Below are 21,763 nucleotides of genomic sequence, written 5' to 3'. Positions count from 1 at the left end.
AAGATGCGACATTTCTACATCTTTAGTGGAAGAAACGGAGCAGAAAATGAACCGAAGCTCACTAACTCCAACTCCATATTTCAGTCTCATAACTAAGATGGAGTTGAAGCTTTTATTGCTTCTGAAATAAATAAATGAACTGAGATAATCAGCGTTCCAGCTGACTGGAGGAGAATAATCAGAGAGCTGCTTTCCTTTCCAGCGTTTCTCCAGTCGGTTTTTCCGTCGTCACAGCAGAGGAAGTTCAGGAGCCTTGAGGAGCTGCTGAGCCACGTCTGAACCCGTCAGCGCAAACAGCGTGACCCCTGAACTGTACGCCGCGGGGATGCTGACGTGAGCCGTCCTGGGCCCGTCCTCCAGCTCTTCCTCTAACATCATCCGCCTCACTTGACCTGGAGAAAAGAAAACCAGAATCAAACCAGGTTCAGAGGTCGGCGTCAGGTGGGTGAGGAAGGTCGCCGCCTCACCCTCGACGTCCAGCTGCCACCAGCGCGGGTCCGACTGAATCTGGGAGAGGTCGGACGGCGGACCGTCGGGCGTTAATCTCTGCAGAACGTCTTCCCGACGAACCAGCAGCACCGACTGGCTGCAGAGTCGCTGATGAACTTCGACCTCACCGACTGAAAGAGAGAACAGAACCAAACTTCTTTATGTTCAGATAAAAGTAGATGACAAAACAGAGATGCGCTCATCCCCTTCTTTCAATTCTGATACAGAAAAACAATTCTGATTTGACTTGAACCATTTAGAAACAAAAATCAGAGATAAACGTATTGAAATCCTATTTTATGTGACAACTCTGCGCCAGTACAGCTCACTTAAAGACACACCAACATGTAAAAACAACTTTCATTTGTTCAGTAAGTGCAATTAAGAGTAAAATAACCAATAACTAAACCAACAGGTTGACTGCTTTGGTACAATATGGTAAAATAAACCATAAATCTTCTGGCTTACACACCTACATCCAAAGGGTTGGTCATAAAAACGGCTCTGGGCGCCACTCCAAATATGAGCTGATGGTGCCAAGCGTCGGGCACCTCCTCGCCGTCGGGCACGGCCACCTGCATGTTCATGGTCGCCACGGGAACGGCGCCCTTCCTGATCCAGCGTGCGAGCCAGGTAACCAACCTGACGCGCCGCCGTGGATAAAGGTGGAAGAAGCGGCCGACGGCCTTCCCGCCGCCGGCCTCCTGAGCGCCTCGGATCAGCTCAGCGTGAGTCGCACCTGGACGAAGGTAAACATGACCGGTCGCTAACGGCAACAAGAAAAAAGATTCACACTACAGATTAATTCATGGAACATCTACATTATTTTTTAACTAATTCACTCCTTGTGTTTAGAACATTCAGAGTGATGTCAGGGCGGCCATCTTGGTTCGACTTATTTTGACTTTGAATTCAGATCTACATTAAAATATTAGGTTGAAGCTGTGACTTCTTTTCTATAGCAAGAATTGTAGTAATTTCTTTAAAATTTCTACAGAAAAAATAAAATGTAATAAACGGGAGGAAAACCTTGGAGGTCAGAGGTCATCATCATGATCCAGTCAGAGTCTCTTTAGACTCAAACTGCTGCAGCTTCAACCTCTGAGGATCAGCAGGACACTGAGACCATTCTCTACTTCACAGAGATCAGAACCTGCAGAGAGAAGAAGGAAGGAGAGAGCAGATCAGTAGTGTTTCCAGCCTCTCTCCAGCAGCATCAGTGACGCAGCACATCCACTAGATGGTTTCCAGGGCTGCAGTCAGACTGATCTCAGAGCTGTGACCAAGAATGAACCTGATCAGGTTGTTTCCTGTTGACTGAGAGAACAAACAGATCTGAGATCAGATCTGCTGCTGCCACAGTTTGATGGATGAGGACCACTGTCTCTAGACATGTTGGACGCTGGACGCTGGAGTCCAGCTGGACTTCCTGGAGACATGGACACAAGCAACAACACTCATCTTCACACAGCCAACACAAACGCAGGAACACAGCAGAGCTGCTGCTCCTCTGATTGGCTGATTGCTGTCTCTGTGTCGCAATCAGGAAGCCTGAACCATTCTCCTCCCACTGAGAAGCTGGCAGCTTTACTGGGAACACTGGATCTTTGCTTTGATGCTAACTGGGTTTAGTTCAATATGCTGACAGCAGCTGGACTCACTACAAACATTTACTTACTCTAAAGTCTTTACAAGATTATTCAGCTGCTGAACATTTGAATCCTTCAGGTTGTTTCCTTCCAGGTCCAGTTCTGTCAGACGGGTCGGGTTGGACTTCAGAGTTGAGGCCAAATAATCACAGCTGATCTTTGACAAACTGCAGTCATTCAATCTGAATAAAGAATAAAAGATGTGAGCTGAAGCCAACAGGATGCAGGTTAACCAGTCCAACAGAACCAGTTAAAGATTCTCATCAATATTAATGCCAACAAGCTGCTGCTTCAATAAAGACCTGCTGACTTCAGAACCAGAACCAGAACCAGAACCTGGTACTGGGTCATGTTGTGTTGGAGGATTTTAGTCAGTAAAATCATTCCAGGTTCTGATCAAAGTGTTGAAGCATCAATCATTGATTATTGATTTGTTCCTGTCAGATTCCAGGAATTCACTTTTCTAGACTGGGTTGAATGACCTTTGACCTGCTTCACATGAGGGGGATTTCTACCACACTGGGGGTCCGAATGCTGTCCTGTTCTGACCTCAGATCAGCAGGTCCAACTCAGTTACACAGAGGGACTAAATTAAACTCTGGATCCAAGTCCAGGAACAACATCCAGAAAATATGTATTAGAACAGAAGAAATTAATTTGATTTATGATCAATTATATATAATTATTCACAGAAATATCAATAATTATAGAATTAAAATACCTCAATGTCTCCAGTCTGCAGCCTTCAGTCTGTAGAAAACCACAGAGCTCCTTCAGCTCCGAATCTTCCAGTTGGTCCAGCTCAGGTCCAGTTCTGTCAGATGGGTCGGAGTTTGGACTTCAGAGCTGAGAACAGAGAAGTCCAGCTGGTCTCTGAAACCTGCAGTTCCACAAATCTGAATAAAGAATAAAAGATGTGAGGCTGAAGCCAACAGGATGCAGGTTAAAACTGAAACACATGAACAAATAAATAATAAAAATGTAGAAAATTAATTTCCCTGAATGTAAAAGAAACATGATGAACTGATTCTAACATCTGATCCAGTCAAACTGGTTTAAAAGAGTCCAAACCAGCAGAACCAGAACATTTGATCAATAAATAAACTCAAAGTTTTCTATCAGCCTGGATGAGTTGAGCTATTTCTGCTGGTTCCTGATCATCAGCTGGAGACCCGACTTGGTAACTGGATCAGAACCACTCAGTTTTTCATTAATGGCCTTGGGTTCTTATTAAAGCTACTGAAAGCCAATGGAGGCCATTATTTCCTAAGGGAGACGTGACCTGATGAAGCATCATCACAGAGACGAGGCTCCAACCGACTGACAGCTGTCAGACTGAAGAGGACGGTTCCTCTCTGACCCGGCCCAACAGAACCACAGCTTCAGGACAAAGCTGAGGAACCTGCTGCTGCTGCAAACCTCACTTTCATTCATTTCATCTAGATTGCTTTTCTACAATCAGTCATTTCTTAGATTTGGTCATTAATGATGATTTGAACTTGTCAGTGTTTGTGGCTCGACCTCTGGAGGAACAACATTTCATTCTGGATGTAAAGATGAGAATCAGAAATGAGAAATAAAACAATCTGAATCTTTACCAAACCAAACTGAAACATCTCCATCATTAATTTACATCATTTGAATTATTTTACTCATTTTGTTCATCAGTAAAAAACATTTTAAAGTAAAAAACTGAAAAACAAAGTTCAATAATCTCAAAGTCTGAAATAAGAAAAAAAATAATATATAAGGTAAAAAGTTTTAGAGATTTTATTCTGACATTTAAACAGGTTGTTATGAAATAAAATATATTAGAATAAAAGCATTAATTAAACTAATGTTTAAAGTATAAATGAATGATTTTATTGTATAAATAAAGAAAACAAACCTCAGATTCTTCACTTTACTGACTGAACTCTCCAGGATCTCAACCAGAGGCTTCAGATCAGAGTCTCCACCTTCATCTATGAAGATCTGATTTATTTCCAGTTCAGTCAGATCTGGGTTGGACTTCAGAGCCGAGGCCAAAACTTCACATTCAGCCTTTTGGATCAAACAGCCACCAAGTCTGTGATTAGAGAAGAAATAAATTCAGTTCTAATGAAATCAATCTGGATCATAAACAGACTAAAATATGATAACAGTGATGTCATCATCTGATCAACATCTGATCTTCAATTTACTGAGTTTGACCCCACAGAGAATCTGTGCAGGTCCTGGTTAAAGTCCAGGTTCTGGTTCTGGTTCTGGTCCAGGCTTCATGTCCTCAGACCTTCAGCTGCAGTCAGATGTTGAAGATCTTCTATCATCTGTGAAGGAAAGTTCAGTTTTCTCTGCAGCATCTGATGGAGCTGCAGCATCAGAGCCTCAAAGGAGCTGAAGCAGCTGATGAAGAGGCTGACTGAGCTGATGAAGGAAACTACTGGAGATGATGGAGAGGAGGAGGAACTGCTCACAGCTCGGACTTGGACTAGACCGTGTGGCTCAGAGGAACAAAGGTTTGGATGTTAGAAGAAATTGTTGCTAAACTCTTAAAGAGCTGAAGACCAAAACAGAGCGTTTGGGTCCAGCAGCATTTTCATGGTGAAGCAGTGAAAGTTCTCCAGTAACTAGAAGAGGCTGGGATGTCTAAAGAGTTGAAGCTCATGTCTCTCCAGGTCTTCATGGCTAACAGCTTCAACAAAAGCTGCAGATGAAGAGTTGATGAGGAAAATGGTTCCAGCTCTGGAAGCAGAGTTCTCAGAGCTTTGGGAGGATCTGACAGAAACTAGGACTTTTTCTGGAGCCAGACAACAATCACCACATTTTGCTCTCATTTACAAACTCAGGGGAAACTAGTGGGAGGAGGAAAAGTTGGTTCACTAAGTTTCTAACTGGTTTCCATGACAACAGCAGCAATTATTGGGGTTATTTTAAAGTGTCCATCAAACCTAAACAGTGATTTTATAATAAAAAGACAAAGATCCTAAAAGGAGTAGCGGCTCAATGAGTGAAGAGGAGTTTAAAGTGTAAAAGTCTCTCTGGCTGATTGGATCTTTCAGACAAAATAGATTTTTTTCTAGAGTTCAGGGTTTTCTATTCATTTAAACACGAAAACTGATAAAAAGATAAATATTTTTAAAATGATCAAAATGTCTAAAACCAGAAGCTGCAGCTGTCCTGGATGAGCTGAATGTTTAGATGGTTGAATGGCTGAAATAGTCCAGAGGATGAAGGAAGAAGTTAAAGACCAAAAACATCCAGAAGCAACTTGAAGAAGAAGAAGAAACAGGAGGACAATAGAGCTGAATCAGCATTCACACAATGAAAACATCTGGACTCACCGAGCCTTTCTGCAGTTCCTCACAGCTGGAACCAGTCTCAGTCGTCCTGATTCTGATGTGTTGTACTTCTCCAGGTCCAACTCATCCAGAACCTCTGACATCTGCAGCATGAAGGCCAGAGCTGAACAGTCAGTCTCTGAGAGCTGCTTCCCTGAATCCAGCAGCCGTTGGATCTCCTGATAAAATGAGACGTCGTTCATCTCCACCAGACAGTAGAAGATGTTGATGCTTCTGTCAGTAGAGATTCTATCAGTGTTCATCTCCTTCAGGTTGGTGATGATTCTCTGGATGGTTTCTGGACTGTTCTCTGTCTGACCCAGCAGATCTTCTAAGAGTCTCTGGTTGGACTCCACAGTGAGACCATGAAGGAAGCGGACAAACAGGTCCAGGTGGCCATTTTTTACTGCTGAGGGATTTCTCCATGACTTTCTTCATGAACTCATCTAGAGATGTTTCTCTGTATTTTTCTCCCAGAAACGTCTTGATCACCTCTGACTTCCTGCTGGTGAAACAGTGGAGCATGTAGACTGCAGCCAGAAACTCCTGGATGCTCAGATGAACAAAGGAGTAGACGGAGATGTCGCACGTCCCTCTCTCTCTTTTAAACATTTCAGTGAACACTCCTGAGAACAACGCAGCATCTTTAATGTTGATGCCGCACTTTTTGAGCTCTTCGTCATAGAAGATCAGGTTTCCCTCCAGCAGCTGCTCAAAAGCCAGTTTTCCTAGAGACTCAATCAGCTTCTTGTTCTCTGGACTCCAGATTGATCTTGTCTTTTTTCCTCCATCATACTTTTCCTTCTTGATTGCGAAGTTAACCTCCAGGAATGCTATGTACATCTCAGTCAGAGTCTTTGGCAGTTTTTCTCCCTCTCTGGTCTTCATCACATCCTCCAGAACTTTAGCAGTGATCCAGCAGAAAACTGGGATGTGACACATGATGTGGAGACTTTTTGATTTCTGGATGTGGGAGATGATCCTGCTGGCCTTCTCTTCATCATCTCTGAATCTCTTCCTGAAGTACTCCTCCTTCTGGGGGTCAGTGAACCCTCTGACCTCTGTTGCCATGCCAACACACTCAGCAGGGATCTGATTGGCTGCTGCAGGTCGTGTAGTTATCCAGAGGAGAGCAGAGGGAAGCAGTTTCCTCCTGATGAGGTTTGTCACCAGAACATCCACTGAGCTGGACTCTGTAACATCAGTCAGGATCGGATTGTTCTTGAAATCCAGAGTAAATCGACTTTCATCCAGACCATCAAAGATGAACAGAACCTGGAACGTTTCAAAGCTGCTGATTTCTTTGGTTTTAGAAAATAATTTATGAATCAGTCCTAATAAGCTGAACTTTTCTTCTTTCAACATATTCAGCTCTCTGAAAGTGAATGGAAATATGAAATCAATGTTCTGGTTGGTTTTGTCTTCAGCCCAGTCCAGAGTGAACTTCTGTGTTAACAGTGTTTTCCCAATGCCAGCCACTCCCATGGTCATCACTGTTCTGATTGGTTGATCTCTTCCAGGTGAGACTTTAAAGATGTCTTCTCTTCTGATTGTTTCTTGTTTCCTGGATGCTGTTTCAATGTGTCTGACCTCATGTTCCTGGTTGACCTCTCTAGTTAACCCCTCTGTGATGTGGAGCTCTGTGTAGATCTGGTTCAGAACGGTTTGATTTCCAGGTTCAGCGACGCCTTCAGAGAGACTCTGGAACTTCTTCTTCAGAGACGCTTTATGGTCACTCTGACACCGAATATCAAAATCTGAAGAAAGAGACAAAGACAGGAGAGGAGACACTTCAGCTGAACATAAGGAAAACAATAATTTTTGATATTCTCAGAGACAATTTGTGCATCAGCTTTAATGGATGAGAAAAAAGTAAATCAATAAATAAAAAGCCCAAATTTTATAAAAAGTCTGCATGGTAAGAAGAACGAAAGTCACGACAGTAACTACGGTTCGATGAATCCCAGATGACCGCCAGAGGCGGTGCTTAAAGCACTGAATGATCTCTCTTGCACAGGTCCAGAATCTTATACCAACATGGTCACATGTGACCCCCGGTGACAACAGTAAGTCTATATAGTCACGTGACAATGACAGCTCAGTCCCTTAATCTTCTCGTAAAACACGATGATTCTGAGGGACCGAGCGCTCTGGCGGTCATCCGGGATTCATAGAACCGTAGTTACAGTCTAAACTTTTGTTCTATTTCATCCCTACTGACCGCCAGAGGCTGATTAAAGCACTGGATGACGATTACCGACAGAGTCCTGAGAAATCACACACAGAAAATAAACAACCCCGAAAACATGCCCACCTCACTGGGATGATGATGAGCGCTGGGATAGGATCCCAGGTGAAAGGTGGCCCAGTTAACCCTGTAAAACCCAGCAAAGGTATTTGGGGATGACCAAGAGGCTGCTGCACATATAGCCTCCAGAGTGACCCCAGACACCCAGCATCTCACGCTCACAGGACTCGGTCAGGTCGAGCTGAAATCGCCACTCTTGACCCGTAAACCGACGAGCGAATAGGCCAGGAAACATGGCTGCACAATGTAACAAAAGCAAACCTGAAGCAGCTACGATAATAAATAAAGACAAGCCAGATATGGAGGCACAATATAAGAAAAAGCAATCCCAAAAACGGAAATTAATTGAAACCTTCAATTCATCCATGTGCTGAAGATGTTTGACCATCAATCTGCAGGCTCTCTGTTCTTCTTCATCACAGCATCTATTTTGTTGCAGTCCTTGTCTGCTCTGGTTTGGTTCTTCTCAAGTTTACCTTCTATCTCTGAATGTTTAAAGACGCGATCTGATAGAAGGTCATCAAGGAGCTGTTAACTCTCAATATTATTGGTGAATATTGTGATGAAAATATTGACTGATTAACAAACATTTTCATCACTTTTTTTCCTTTCTTCATCATCATCACCAAGTCTTCATCTCAGTCTCTAAGTTTTAGTTTCTCTGTTACCAAATGTTGGAATAAAAGACACAGCAAGTCTTTGCATCTGAGGTAATAAATTAGCCATATGTCCTCCTGTATTGAAGTTCACAAATCGAATATGTTTCTAAAAACCTCACAGCTGGTTTTAAATATTCTGTAATTAAGATGAAACTAAGAACCTACAACAGGTTTGAAGTCTTTAAGTATTTTAGTTTTTGAAGTAGATCAGCTTAAAGATGCTCAAGATAGTGAGAAATTATGTGGAATTGCCCTTTAGTCATTTTCTGAAAACACATAAAACACTTGAATAATATATTAATTGGTTAAAAGATTAAATGTCAAAATTAAAACCTGGATCTGCCCACAAATAATCAATTATTACACAACCATTATCTGATTAATGATCTCTTTATCCATCCTGTCTGCATTTCATTCCTCTGAACCCTGTGATGTCTCATCATATTGATCCTATAAGGCAGGCATGTCCAAAGTCCGGCCCGGGGGCCAATCACGGCCCGCGGTCAGATTTCATACGGCCCGCAGCTTCGGTTTTATAATGTATTATTTATGGCCCGCCTGCACTGTGAAACAGAATAAATAAATCATAAAACTTGAAACTGTAATTCCTCCTTTCACCAAATGGTGGCAGCACCACTTTAATACTATCAGTCTGCCTCCGTGCAGCGAACCCCTCTCCACTCATTTCTGCCATGGCCACTGCAAAGAAAACAAGTTTACAGTGAGGGCCGCCGCTTTCAAGAGAGATGGGAATTACAATACTTCTTCACTGAAAATCAGGGCAATTGTGCTTGTCTAATTTGTGAGATTGTTGCCTTGTTTAAGGATTTCAACGTATAGAGACACTACCAGACTAAACATGCTAACACATACAACAAGCTAACAGGAAGTGACCGTGCTGAAAAACTGAAGCAGCTCCAAGCTGCACTGGCATCACAACAGCGATTCTTAACGCGGACCTGTGAGTCAAAAGAAAATACCACCAAAGCAAGCTATGAAGTGGCCATGTTAATAGCTAAACATGGCAAACCTTTTACTGAAGATACATTTATCAAAGACTGTGTTATGAAAATGGTGGAGAACATTTTGCCCTGAGAAGAAGCAAGAATTTGAGAAAAATGTTTGCCTGGCAGTAACAGTGTGGCACTGAGTTGAGGACATGAAACTGAGAGTTTTGAACGGCAACGTCTGTCACTATCAGCAGTGAAGAGCAAAAAGAACATTTATGCACCTGGATTTATGGCACTTATTTTTATTAAACTCTTGAGTAAGATTTGGTTATGAACCTGTAGATATAGTAAATGACGAGCAAAATTCACTTGTTTTAAGATTTAATAATAACAGACAACTTTGCATTACTTATAACACCTGTTTAAAATGTTCTTGAGGCAAAGATATTTTTAAACTCATGTAAATTTAAGGTATTTCATACAGTTTGTTCAATGTTATCTGACTCTCCAGATATGAAAGAAAGGCAGAATTTGGGTTTTTAGAGTTGTTCTCGTTTGCCTGAGTGGCTTATATTAGTTTTTTTTTGTCATTTGAAAAATAAAGATAATTGTGACAATGAAAATTGTTTTATAACAGTGTGTGAAACTTTTGTAGTTAAAAAATGTCCAGGGCGTGCCGTGGTGGCGTAGGGCGACCCGTATTTGGAGGCCTTGAGTCCTCGACGCGGCCGTCGCGGGTTCGACTCCCGGACCCGATGACATTTGCCGCATGTCTTCCCCCCTCTCCTTCCCTGTTTCCTGTCAGCCCACTATCACATAAGGGACACTAGAGCCCACAAAACCCCCCCTGGAGGGGTAAAAAATAAAAAAATAAAAAAATGTCCGAACAAACTATTGGCCCCCGGGCATCTTCACTTGATCAAATCTGGCCCTCTTTGCAAAAAGTTTGGACACCCCTGCTATAAAGTGTTTCACTAGAGCTGGTGGCATGGGTTATGGTGCAAAGCGACCCTTCAGAATAAAATTAATTGTTTATTTTTCTGAACAGGCTCCAATTAAATGAGGACCATGTTAACCAGAGTTACCAGCACATAAGTTCCAGTTACACCAGCTGAAATAATTGATCACTAAAAGACTTTTAAACCTTAAATTTCCAAATCTCAACTAAAGACGTGGATCTGATCCAACAGAGACGACAGGAAGCTCTGATTGGAGGAGTTCAGTCTCACCTGGAGAACAGCTGCTCTGATTGGCTGTCGGCCGTTCAGCTCCTGTTCTGGGTCTTTCTTCACACTCACAGCTCCTGTAAAGACATTTCTTCATCAGTGAAATATTCCACTAGCAACAGGCTGGAGCTGAACATGTTCATGAAGGTCCACCACAAACTAGAGACCAGAACTGGGTCAGAACAGAACCTGAGATCATTGATGATCTCTGGTTTGAACTTCTTCATTGTATCATATCTGGTATCATGACTGATACCAGTGTTCCCAGTCTGGAAGCTCCAGTGCTTCACTGGGTTTAGAGACAATCTGAGTCGTTGCTCCTCACATTGTTGGTTGTTTTTGTTTTCATGCAACATTTTCATCATTGATTCATTCAGACTTTCATTCAAACTCTGATTTACTGACCAACATCCTTCATGACTAACTTTAAATTAATATCTCAGAAAATTAAGTTACTGTTTATTGAAACACTGAAGATCAACCAGTTAATATCATTTATTTTATATCTATAGATTCACATGAATCAGTTAGAAAATGGTTTCTTACTTTCTGTCTGATGGTTCAGGTTCATTACTGAAGTCTGGAGGAAAATCTTTGGACCGGTCACTCCTCATAGATGGACTGATGGGTCCTGGAGGTTCTGCTCTGTCCTGATCTTCCATCTTCTGGCCTTTTGGAGAGAGAAACCAGAACCAGTCAGTCCAGTGATCCGGTTCCAGTAACTGTCCTGTGAAGCAGAAAGCTGGTTCCCATCATGTGTTCAGAGGATCAGAGTGAATCATTTGAATGAATGAGTGAACATTTCCTATGAACTAGTGAACTTATTTAGCTCCCAGTGGACTTGAACGCATCATGACTCTATTGTAGCTCTGTATGGAGGGAGTCAGTGAGCAGAAGGTTCTGAGGGAGCAGCAGCTCAGGTCGGGTCCACAGCTCTCCTCCAGACAGAACCGGGTCCAGCTGGGATCTCAGCAACATGTCAGCCTCTGTGTGCAGCTCAGCAGGATTTCCTCTCAGCTCAAGAGACACAAAGCAGCTTTCAGGGACCACAGCATCCAGCTGAGGTACCAGCTGGACCCACTGCAAGGAATCATGGGTAAACAGCTGCTTCAATAGGGGGATGAAGCCCCCAAACACTCAGCGAGGCCTGAAACATATTTAGTCTATTGATCTGATTGAACTTCAAAATAAAGAGACACATTAATGCAACTCTTTTAGTTAGAAACTAGTTTGTTACAACTGATCTAAAATGTTTGTGAAATTATTTATTTTATTATTATTGCTCCATTTAAAAGTTTTGTTATTTTTAGGGTTGAACCGACTGCAGTTTTCTGGCTGATCGATTCCGATTTTGCAGATACTGATTGCTAAACACAGCAACCTTTCAGGTAAGAGTCAGTCTGGATCTGGATGCATTTTTCCAGCAGAGCTTTGAGAGACAAAGAGTTTCTTCCTGCTGAAAGGAGCAACAAGAGGAAAACCTGGAAAAAGATCAAACTCAGTGAGGAGGAAGAGAGGAAATCTGTGGACGGCTTAAAGCCGGTTCTGATCCACAGACAAGAGAAACATCAGTTTCTGCTGAACCCCAGACTGATGAGGGACGGAGTGATGTGATTCACTTCCTGCTGATTTCAACAAGCAGAGAAACTAGTTTACAATGTTTTAGTTCTGCTTTTTAGGTTAAAACACCAGAGAGAGTCGCTGCAGCAAGAACTGATGGACTGTAAAAGTTACATTAAGTTCTCAATTTATTTAGATTAAATCTGAAAAGTTCATTATTGCTCCACACAAACAGATCAGCTTTAGATGCTGCTGTCATGGTAGATCATAGCTGATCATTCACCAGGTTAACTTCTTTCTTTGAATAACACCAAATAAAACTTTAATTGTTGCCCATATAAAACTCCATATAGACCAAAGGAGAATCACCATAGTGCAGTGATCATATCTGGCCACAGGATGGAGCCAAATCCACCATCTCTGGATCAGCAACGTGTAAATTTGACTCAAACTGCTTCAATTCACCAAAATATATTTTTGTCAACTCCTATCAGCTTTAAACAGTTTCATCCACATGCTCACTGCCACACATTTACAATTCAGTTTTAAAAGTAAAAATGAAACACAGAAGACAACTGTAGTAAAAAACATGATTCAGTGATAAAGTTGGAACAAAACCATCAGGCTCATTGAATGCAGGAGTTTTCAGTAACATCAACTCTTCTTATCATTGTCCTTATAGAAACAGAAAAATGTTTCCTCCCTGCATTTTCCAGCCTTTATGAAAGAAATCTGGATAAAAATCTCTAATCTGCCAAAGAAATGACTCATTACATCGTTAATGTTCACATTTAAAATGACTTTTCTCAGTCAGAGACTGGATTGGATTTTTAAAAGAACAATTACAGACTGGAAATTGTTGGGCCAATCTGATTTGGAGTGATAGGCTGGGATGTATTAATAACCACAGACCAGAGAAAACATTTAGACTGCTGGTTTATTATTTGGTAAAGAACAAATCAAAATAAACACAAAGTTCAGCAACATAAAAAACATTAAACCATTTGATTGTTTTCTTTTAGTTTTTTCAGCTATAAATCCCTCATATTTGTTTTATTTACAGTTGTGTATTAAAATAAAACTATTTTCTCAACTTAAGTATTTTTTCTATTAAAGTTAAAGTTGCTGCTGTTGATTCATTGGGATGTAAAGTTTTATCTTTCAAATCTATTCCAGCTCTCAGTGTTTGAAAAATATTAACACCATTAAAAAGCAACAAAAAATAACTTTCTCTAAACAAGTTTAAAATATAGAAAATCTATATGGAAATTGAAAAATATTAAAGAAATATGGACTTTAAACAAGCTTCTATATCTTCCTGAGACAATATCTGTATATTTTCATCTTATTTCAAGTTTACTGAGATATTTGCAGTCAAAACTACACAAAATACTTGGAATGAGAGTTGCAAAAATAGACATTAATTTAATAAACAACTGCATAGACCCATGTATCAAATTGTCCTCTTTGATGGCCTCTGAGGCCACTGCTGTTTTATCACAAAATTATGGCCAAATCAAACTAGTTCTGATGGAAACAACATCCAGCAGAGGGAACAGCTCCTGTTAGTTTAGGTTTTATTGAGGTCTGAGTTGTGGTTCACCATCTAACTTCTCATTCATGGAATCAAACTCAGGAAACAGTTTGGATTTTACAGAGCTGAAGTTGGCTTCAGATTGAGCTTCCCATTCAGGAAATGGGTAAAGGGCCTTTACCCATTAGGGCCACCTACTGGTTGAGCATTTTCAATCTGCTTGAGTTTAAAAGCTGAAATACTTGCACTCTTAAAATATGGGCTACATTATTCTACACTAATAGCAGAAAACTTTAAACTATAGATTGTGATTAGTGAAAATTTGGCCATAAATCCAGGTAAAAACCAGGATCTGGCAGACAGGGGACAAGTTACTAGTTATCTCTCTGAGTATTTAACTCTTCACTATAGCATGTAGTTATTGTTTCTAGTAATCTTTCTCCAGTTCACCTCTTGTGATTTCTGTGCCTCCATGGTCTAAGGATGCCTTGTTGGGCCCCAGATTCTCCTCCACTCCTCTGTTGTCTGCTGCAGCTCTGCTGTCCTCACATTCATCTGCCTGATTGTCTCCAAAACCATTTGGATCTCACAAACTATTCACTTCCCGAAGAAGCTTCTCTGTAACATAACTCCTTACTATATTCTACATTTACCATCATCTGCCAGGCTGAACCTCAACCACACCTTGAACCAGGGAGCTTTTCAGAGACTTCAGTGACCTCTGAGGTTACTCAAAGTCACTTTCTAATGGGCAGAAAGTGATTTAAACTCTGTGACAGAGTTTAAATCACTTTCTGCCTAGTGAAATCCACCATGTTCTCCCTTTTCATAGAGAGACATGGTGACCGTGGTCCAGATACATTAAAAGGGTTGAAATCAAACCTGTATTGAAGTTTCACAAATCAAAGCTTTAATGCAGCTTCGTTTAGGGAAAGAAAAAAAACTACAAACTTGGTTATAGATAATCTGGCCTGAATAATCTACACCATGATTGAAGTCTACATATTTTAGTTTTTGAAGTAGATCACATTAAAGATGCTCAAAGTAGCAAGAAATTACGTAGAATTGTCCTTTAGTCATTTCCCAAATTAGAAACTCCAATTTTCCAGCAGAACCTTAAAGGCCTGGTGTAATAACCAATAAAAGTAGAACAAAAATCATTTTCAGCAAGGTCAGATTAACCATATTGGCAGCTGGGCAATTTGCTGACCTATAACTTTTGCCGCCTCTCTTTTATTGTTTTATTATACACTTTATTTCTTTTATGCTAAACGTGACATTAACATCAACCAAAACCCGATTGCTGCTCTCCTTAGCCATCCTCTCTGCTATTTCATTCTCCTTAACCTCATAATGTGCTGAAACACAAATAAAATTATCTGTAAGAATCATCAAATTGATTCTATGAAGTGTTTGTTTTATTTACAGCTGATGACATGTTATGCTGCAACATGACCCTTCAGAGTAAGAGTCTTCACTTATAATTTTAAAAACGAACAAATAAAAAGTTAAATTTGTACATGTATCTTGTGGCCATTTTTTGAACAGGCTCAAATTAAATGAGGACTTTATTAAGCCCAGTTACCTGGACATAAGTTCCAGTTACACCAGCTGGAAAAACACAGATTCAGTTGAAACAACTGACCACAAAAGGACTTTTAAACCTTAAATTTCCGAATCTCAACTAAAGACGTGGATCTGGTTCCACAGAGACGATAGAAGGAAGCTCTGATTGGAGGAGTTCAGTCTCACCTGGAGCACAGCTGCTCTGATTGGCTGTCAGCCGTCCAGATTCTGTTCTGGGTCGTTTCCCACACTGGGGGCAGCTGGTACCGACCGGATCCATCAGAACATTCTGACCCAAAGCACAGCAGGATGGATGCTCCTCCTCACCAAAGCTGCTCCTGTGAAGACATTTCTTCATCACTGAAATATTTCACTAGCAACAGGCTGGAGCTGAAGATGTTCATGAAGGTCCACAAAAAACAAGGGACCAGAAACTGGGTCAGAACAGAACCTCAGAACATTGATGATTTCTGATTTTTACTTCATTGAATTATATTTGGTATCATGACTGATGCCAGTGTTCCCAGTCTGGAAGATGCTGGGTTTCACTGCTTCAGTGGGTTTACAGACAATCTGAATTGTTGCTCTTCACAAGCTTGGTTGTTTTTGTTTCCATGCAACATTTTAATCCATATTAATTCATTCAGACCTTCATTCAAACTCTACTGATTTACTGACCAACATCCTTCATGTCCAACTTTAAATTAAGAAGTAAGAAAATTAAGTTACTGTTTATTAAAACACTGAAGATCAACCAGTTAATATCATTTATTTTATATCTATAGATTCACATGAATCAGTTAGAAAATGGTTTCTTACTTTCTGTCTGATGGTTCAGGTTCATTACTGAACCCTGGAGGATCACCTTTGGACCGGTCACTCCTCACAGATGGACTGATGGGTCCTGGAGGTTCTGCTCTGTCCTGATCTTCCATCTTCTGGCCTTTTGGAGAGAGAAACCAGAACCAGTCAGTCCCAGTGATCCAGGTCCAGTAACTGTTCTGTGGAGCAGGAAGCTGGTTCCCATCATGTGTTCAGAGGATCAGAGGAACCTGATTCCAGCACAACCTCATATTTCTGAGAATTAAACACCTTTTAAGGTCAGATGGGTTTTGTCTTAATAAATCTGGAATTTTGACATCAAACTTCTTGGTCTTTCAATCAGCAACAAAGAGCTTCTGCCAAAAACAAAACAAGAAAACATGAACCAGCAGAAAACACCAAGTACTTCCCTGGTTCCAGTCTGACTAAAGAACAGGGATTTCTCTGTGTCAACAGGTAACTTCTCATTGGAACGACAGAAATCACCTGTGGGGTTATTTCAAGGTTCAATCCTGGGGCCCCTCCTATCCTTAATAATTTCCTGCTTGGTCAGGTTATAACAAAATAATCAGATTATTTACCAAGACTAAATGACACATAGCTCTACATTATGATGTCACCAGGTGACTCTGAACCATCCAATCACTGAACACACCCTTAGAATAGTTAAATATCTGGATTTACCAAAACCTTCTGCAGCTGAACACAAACAAAACTGAAGTTATGTTTGAACCTACAGAGGAAAGATCTAGAGTCAATGCACAGCTTCAGTTATTACAGCTGGAAACTAAAGATAAGAGATTCTGACCTTCACAGTCACATAAATCAGAACGCTGCTGCTGGCGTTCTGACTAAAACCAGAAAGATAGATCACATCACCCAGTTCTAAACTCCTTCCATTGAGAGAATAGACTTTAAAATACTGTTGTTAGTTTATAAATTACTGAACGGCTTAAAGATCTGCTGGTGTTGTATCAACCTTCCAGACTTCTCAGGTCTTCTGGTTCTGGTTCTGCTCTGCATCCCCAGAACCAGAACCAAACACAGAGAAGCAGCATTCAGCTTCTATGCACCACAAATCTGGAACAAACTTCCAGAAAACAGCAGAACAGCTGAAATCAAGACTAAAAACCATTAGCCTGTTTAGAGTTGCCTTTGAAACATAATAACTAGAAAATAAAGTAACTCTTTTCTGTATTACAACTTTTTATAACTTTTCTTTATTTTTCCACTATAATGTAATGTTGCTTTTTTGTTTATTATGTAAAACTTTAAACTGCCCAGTTGCTGTAATGTCTTATGCTAATAAACTTGATAACTTTGAGTCGTCCACTCCTCCATGATGCTGTTTCCAGGTCTGAACTGGATCCTGATCCAGGTCTGTAGAAACATCCAGACTGAGGTCAGATGTAGTGAATGAAGGAGTGAACATTTCCTATGAAGCAGTGAAGTGTTGGTCCTGAACTCAGCGGTTTGTTGCCATGTTGGAGCGGCTCCTGTTAGAGAGCAGCGGTTCTGGAACCGTTCAGGTCCAGATCTGGTTTAGAGGAAGATGTTCTGCTGAGAGTCAGAACCTCAGAGACCAGATCATGAAGAAGAACCAGTAAAAACTTCAGGATGAACATCAGCATCACCTGATGAGCAGACCAGCAGCTGTTACCATGGCAACAGTAGCATGACTTCACAGCAGAACCTCAGAGGACACAAACTGGACCAGTTAACCCAGAACCAGCTGCAGTTCAGCAGGTCCATTAAAACCTTCAGTTTGTATCTGAGCTGCTGTTTCTGGAACGTTCTGACTTCACCTTCAGATGGACGAAAGAGTTCACTCAGTTTCTGATCCAAACATCGGGTCACAGCAGGCAGGAAGAAGAACCGTCTGGTCAGAGAGAAAGAACCAAAACCAAAACTCCTGACTCTGAGCTTCCATCTTTAATCCAAACATCTGGATCAGAACACTGCCTTCTCCTTTATTATCAGACTATTGTTGACTTTATTTTTATTTCTGCTCTGTCCTGTTCCTGATCACTGACCTCCATCTTGTGTTTTCAGTCAGTCTGGGAGGAACAGGGAGTGGTGACCGAGCTCAGAGCTTCAGAACCAGGACCAACGGGTCGATCCAGATTCCAGCAACAGAACAAATGTTTACCTGCTGCTCTAAAGGGGCGGGGCTTAAACAACTGGTTCTGAACTGCAGTCCTGATGAGGAAGTTGCAGACATGAATCATAATCAGAGACCCACTGGTGTCCCAGTCTGTTACTGGGAGAGTGTACTGCAGGAATGCTCTAATGATGCCTCTTGTGATGTCATCAGAGGCTCGTTATGAAACAACTGAACAGAAATACGGAGCAGGACGTGTTGCTCTGCAGGAGACAAACTAGAATTTATTCAGAAAGCTGAGCCAGAATCTACAATTTCATCCTGGAAACCAGTTTTTAATTATTCAGCTCAATTCTTCCTCTAAAACCAGATGTGAGTCTCTGAGGTCAGAGGTTTCTGACATCAGGAGGAAGAGCAGCAGAACCAGTAAAGATACTGGAACCAGTTCAACTCAGCAACAGGAAACTGCAGCTTTAAAAAAGTTTGTTGGTTCTGATCAACAGGAAACCAAAACCCGACCAGAACCACAGCTCCATGAAGCCAGCAGCTTGGTTCTGAAGGAGAACCGGGTCGAGTTCTGGTTCTGGTTCCTCCACAGAGAGAAAACCCAGAGAGAGGAAAACAAGAAGAAGTGAAAACTCACCTGATCCAGACTCTGCTCTGCTGCTAAATGGAGTCTGAACTGGTTAGTCCTGATCCTGATCCATACCTGAGGCTCCGCCCCCTTCCAGGTAACTTTAAGCATAGAAGCAGCTTAGGCTCCTCCCCCTTTCAGGTGACAACAAACACATTTATTGTCATGTTTTCCTTTGTATGAGTTGAGCTGTAAAACTTTAGGTCAGATTTGAACTTTTTCAGGTTTTTCTCAGTTTTCTGCTCATTTCCAGCCAACATTTTATTGCAGGAAATCATTTCAGGAAGGAACCAGAAGATTCAGGAGTCTGGGAGATGAGACTGTAACCGACCTGAACACTGAGGCCCCAGAGCGCCCCCTGCAGGATCTGCTGCACCATCACCGTTTCCAGCAGCAAATCAATCATCTGTTGGTCCAGACAGAAAAGCTGAAGCTGTTAGTGAAGCAGATCTGAAGCTGAGCAGCAGAAACCCAGAAGAACCGGAAGCATCAGCAGGAGATGAACTGGACCTCTAGGATCACTGATGCTGCAGCTGAGGAAGAGGAGGACGATGAAGGTGAAGCTGCCATCCTCACACTTCCTGTTTATCAACCCAAGAAAGCAGAAAACCTGCAGAAAATCAGCGGAAGAAGAACCACGAGGAACTGGAGACGTCCTGCGCCCTCTAGTGGCTGATTGAACTACTGCACCGGGAGAACTGGACCTTGATGCTACTGCAGCTCAGCGGCTGGTTTCTCTCTGAATGGACCAATCAGAACCAAACAGGAAGTAGATTCAGCTCTGAGACAATTATTTACAACTACATACTTACACATATGTACAACATTTTAGTGTTTCTAAACACTTTTATTTAGAAAACATAAAAAACTATCAGCAGTTTTCAGAGGAAAGTTTTAACACATTAAAACTTAACCTTTGAAATCAAACCATATATTTGTTTACCAAAATATTTCTTCATTGCTCCTGTAACAATAAAACTTAATAAATATCTTGTGTTTTTATTAGACCTTTATATCAGTGTTTTCAGAGTCCAGGTTTCATTTATTAGAGAAACTCAACATCTGGCTTTATTATAAATACATTTTCTTTCTAGTTTTCCTTTTTTTCTTTTAAAAAAAAGTATACCCACCTAAATTAAAAAAATAAAAAACAAACATTATGTCTTGACTGTCTGGTTGTTGATTCTCAGTTGTCTAAAGTAGGTTTGATTCATTTTTCATCAGGATGTTTTAAGAGGTTACGAAGAGCTTTAAAAACCCAACCTACTGCAGAGATGAGATATTATCCCACTTTCTCAGTCAGGAGAACATCTGATTGGCTGGTCAGTGTCCTGCTGGTTCTCTCTTATCTCTACCTGCTGTAGAAATGAACTGATTCATCTAATTCATCTAGGAGGGGTGGAAGTGTGTCATTAAAGAGAGAAATAGGAGAAAACTGCTTTTTATGATGTAATAGTTAACAATACAGGGTTTATAATTACCTGACTGATATGAAAATGCATATTTCACCAAATGCTAAATAATAAATAATAGCACTTCAAATTGGACCCATATGGTCAGGATAACAATCGGGCCCCAGATGGTATTTACCACAGATTAAGAAACTGACTGTGGGTTTAATGTAGAACAACTCAAATTAAATTTATTTGGCCTGAAATATCAGTTCTGCATTCTGGTTTAAACAGCAAAATATTCTTAGAAAAACATGGAGCAGGTTTGTTTCAACTTTAAAAATAAATTTGTTGCATAATTTGGAATATTTCTTCCTACAGTAATCACTGTGTGTGAAGTATCTGGTGTTGGATCATGAAAAACGTCAGTCTCTCCAGAACCAGGAGACTTTGTGTCTTGAAAGCCTCTCATTGGTCAGGAAAGGTCCAGAGAGCCGAGAGACACGGAGGGACTCGGAGCAGCAACACTTACCTCTGTTAACAAGTCAACAAGTTATTTCCATCCTGCGGCTCAAAATGGACGCTGTTCTGAAGGAGACCAAAGTTGGTTTCAATTTCTTTTTTCACACAAAGTCACACTTGTGTTTTCTTCAGCGTCTGGAATCAAAGTTTAATTCATCTGAATAAATATTAACAGTTCAATTTGAGTTTACAGAGTGAAACAAAACTAGAATAAAGATAGAAAACTTTAACTATTTCTGTTTTGCTGTTGGTGATTTGAAGCTGAGCAACTTTTTTCATGGATTCAGCAGAAAACCAGCAGAACAAACTATTTTTATCTTTAATGGTGGATTATGAGCGCTCACTGCCCTCTGGTGGTGAACTATCGTAACTACAGGTATTCCTATTCATGTTGACTCAACCAGATCATTTGTTTAACTTAATTTGTTCTCATTTCACTTTTATCAGTTCAAATAAAATCATCTTAAATTGATGTTGTTAAAGAGCCACTACAGGGTTAATAAATGGAAAAGAAAATTAAACTTACTTCAGAAAAATCTTCTCAAAAAGATAAACTGTCGGTAAATATGAGGATCAAACCCTGAAAAATATAAACAATGAAAATGTGCTTGTGATAAAATCCAACCCGCTGAGATCAGAGCATTGAGCAGGATGAAAATATCTAATGGAGAAAAATTAAATATAAAAAGTTAGTTTAAAAATGTAACTAGTTAATATTACTTAGTTAATTGTATGACTGAATTAATCTGTGAATAAATTTATTACACATAAAATAATATGTTGCTGCTGTTAATTTTATTTAAATACTTTTATCTGTTTGACATGACTATCTAGGAATAGGAAAATTATATAGTGGTGGTTGAAAACCTCAGCAGTTTAATTTGGTGCTTTTGAATAAACATTTCAGGGAGGAAAAAGAAAAACTAAAACATTATTTAATATGAAAGCTAACCGAGAATATTAACTCGTTTCTGTAGCTCTTAATGTGAAAGTACCTACCGGAAGTGAATATGGTTTGTAAATTCTCTAGCT

The 21,763-nt window shown here is 40.6% G+C and overlaps 1 protein-coding gene across 1 annotated transcript in view; it reads right to left on the bottom strand.

The window, feature by feature from the left end:
* Positions 1 to 20,693, bottom strand: part of LOC116715949 (trifunctional purine biosynthetic protein adenosine-3-like) — a 23,973-nt gene extending 3,280 nt beyond the window's left edge. Inside the window, exon 1 of the mRNA XM_032556723.1 lies at positions 19,150 to 20,693. The gene's annotated coding sequence lies outside the window, so the exon portion shown is untranslated. The remainder of the gene's footprint in view (positions 1 to 19,149) is intronic.
* Between the last annotated feature and the right edge of the window lie 1,070 nt (positions 20,694 to 21,763).

The sequence above is a fragment of the Xiphophorus hellerii genome, chromosome 24, assembly GCF_003331165.1.
Source record: "Xiphophorus hellerii strain 12219 chromosome 24, Xiphophorus_hellerii-4.1, whole genome shotgun sequence".
Classification (NCBI taxonomy): domain Eukaryota; kingdom Metazoa; phylum Chordata; class Actinopteri; order Cyprinodontiformes; family Poeciliidae; genus Xiphophorus; species Xiphophorus hellerii.
This window is presented reverse-complemented; position numbering and strand designations above follow the sequence as displayed.